Consider the following 2,500-nt stretch of genomic DNA (forward strand, 5'->3'; position numbering starts at 1 on the left):
ATTCATTTGTACATATGCATTAATTTGCACTTGGTTATGTATATGTATTTATGTAAATGCATGCATATATACCAACAAATGTATTTGTGTGTCACCTGGTTCTATATAAGCCTGTTTATTCATGTGTAGTCAACCTATACATGCTATCATGTCTTTTGAGAACGTATACAGCATGAAGTCACAAGTTTTTCAGAAGGCTGCAGACAAGGAAGAACAAGAGGACTGAGCAGACCCACTCCACTGTGCCATCTCTGGGCACAGACTTTGCAAAATCATAGAGGTTCAATTATAAACAAAGATGACAGTTACAAAATAACACCTTCATATGCATAATGTGCAATATCTTTATCATGAGTTCAGTAGTAAAGACTCACTCTTAAACATGTCCATAGTAACAAACTTGTTGCATACATGCGCAGGGAAGGGAGTGACCATGCAAGGGCAATATCAACCATGCTACTTCAAAGTTTCCATAATAATCAATTGAATATTAACAAACAATGAAACAACTTGCTGACTCTATCATAAATATCATAACAACAAGCTGTCAAAACTATGCATACTCAAGGAGATAAATCATGGGGATTCCCTGATTTGTGGTCAGTCATAAAACAGAATGGACTTCCTCATAGCCTATGTGTAATGCACTATCTTTAATAATAAAAAAATCTGTGAGGTCCATTTCAACAGCTGACCAAAAATCATGTTCATTTAGGTAATACTAGTGTTTCACATGTGTTGCTGAGGAATGTGTAAGTCTCTTTGTAAAGAGACAAATTGTACAAGGGCTAGCACTTTGCTGGATCTAGTTGACAAGAGCAAGAGCTCACATCCTTATCAAAAGTCATCATCCACTACTGCTCTGGGGAATGCCCGAGCGTGCCCTTCCCAGAGGACTGTGAGGAAACGAGGAGACCTGCTTGGGTGGTGGAGGGAAGCCGGGAGTGATCGCACTGATGGCTGTGGGGATGAGGGCCTGTGGTAGTACTGGCGTCGGCGTAGGCGACACCGGCCTCTAGGAGACAGGGACAACGCACCTGCCATCGTCACCCCTGCAATAGGTCTTCCCTGCACACCCACACCTCTAACCGTGCAATACTCATAAAAACCTTAAAGCCTATAACAGTGGTTCCCAACCTTTTCATCACCAGGACTATTTTACTTGCAGTAGTTTTCTCAAGGACCCCAGGTTTTTGACATGTGTCCTTTCAAAAGGTTTGATAAATGACCCCAGTTTCACCACTTCTGTAAAAATATATAACTATGTAACGAAATTCATTAAAATTTGGACATTTATCTTTAACATCCCCATTACTAGGGTTTCCTGAAAATTTGAACTCATGTTATGGACCCCTAGTATTACCTCTGTAGAACAGAGTTGTCCGGGATCCATAGATTGGGTACCACTAGCCTATAGATATATATTCCTTAGGCGAGTCAAAACATACTGATATAAATTTTCTTCAACAGCTGTGACAAGATGCTGCCATAGTGTTCTGTAGCTCCCATTAATGGGAGTTTCGAAGCTAACTATTCAGCTTTCCAAAACATTTCTCTATATGAATATGATTTCTTCAAAAACCTTAAAGCCTCTAAAGTCTTTAAACCAGTGCTTCCTAAACTGCAGATTGCTAGCTCATTTTTGGTACACTACAAAAAACAACATACTAATGCGGAAATCAAAGCCATGATCAACAAAATTTTAAGACACATACACTTTCCACACCATTCATTAACCCTTTGCCGACTGGTGGCATATACACACATGCCATGGCATGGCGGGAATATCTGCCGGGAGCATGTATCAGGAAATATGGCAAGTAAAGACTTTAGAAAATAATGAAAACTGAAAATACAACATATCCTTGTAGTATTACGAAGAAATGGCATGGGATGCTGGTATTTGGCATGAGTGGTCGTGCATGCTAGGGCGACGATATAAGCCCCCGGCAGTGAAGCCCAGGCCACTATGAATACTACCCGTCGGGAAAGGGTTAAGAGATGTAGTCTTGTTTAGTGTAAAGCCAAACTGAAAAAATCAAATCAACTTTGGCTTTTTAATATGTACCACTTTGTAGCCCATTAAAGCTAGCTGGACCACAAAAGATTACTGTTCCAAATACTGGGTTGTGGTTTGGGTAAGTTTGGGAAGCACTACTACAAACTATAAAAATCTTCAACAGGAGTTGTTAATGTGGACAGATATTCCACTACCTAATTCCAATACACCCTTTAGAAATCTAATCTATCATATTCACATGTATAAGGTAAGAATTAAACTGAATATCAACCTAAAGCTCACTGATGTGAAGTGAACTCATTCATTCACAAAGACCAAACCTTATTTCATCAACCAAAGAAAATTCCTGATAATCTAGGTGTAAAGTGAAATTCTCTTATAAACCATGCTGTTGTTGAAAAAAAAAAATAAAATAAATAAATAGGTAAATAAATATGCAGACAGTTTACACGCAAGTGCAAGCACTCTCTCACTCAAAAT

General features: G+C 38.9%; 1 protein-coding gene across 3 annotated transcripts in view; it reads right to left on the bottom strand.

Moving 5' to 3' along the window:
* LOC119598293 overlaps positions 1–2,500 on the bottom strand; it is a 45,778-nt gene that overhangs the window by 15,228 nt on the left and 28,050 nt on the right. The window lies entirely within an intron of this gene.

This window comes from Penaeus monodon, chromosome 41 (genome assembly GCF_015228065.2).
Source record: "Penaeus monodon isolate SGIC_2016 chromosome 41, NSTDA_Pmon_1, whole genome shotgun sequence".
NCBI classification, from domain to species: domain Eukaryota; kingdom Metazoa; phylum Arthropoda; class Malacostraca; order Decapoda; family Penaeidae; genus Penaeus; species Penaeus monodon.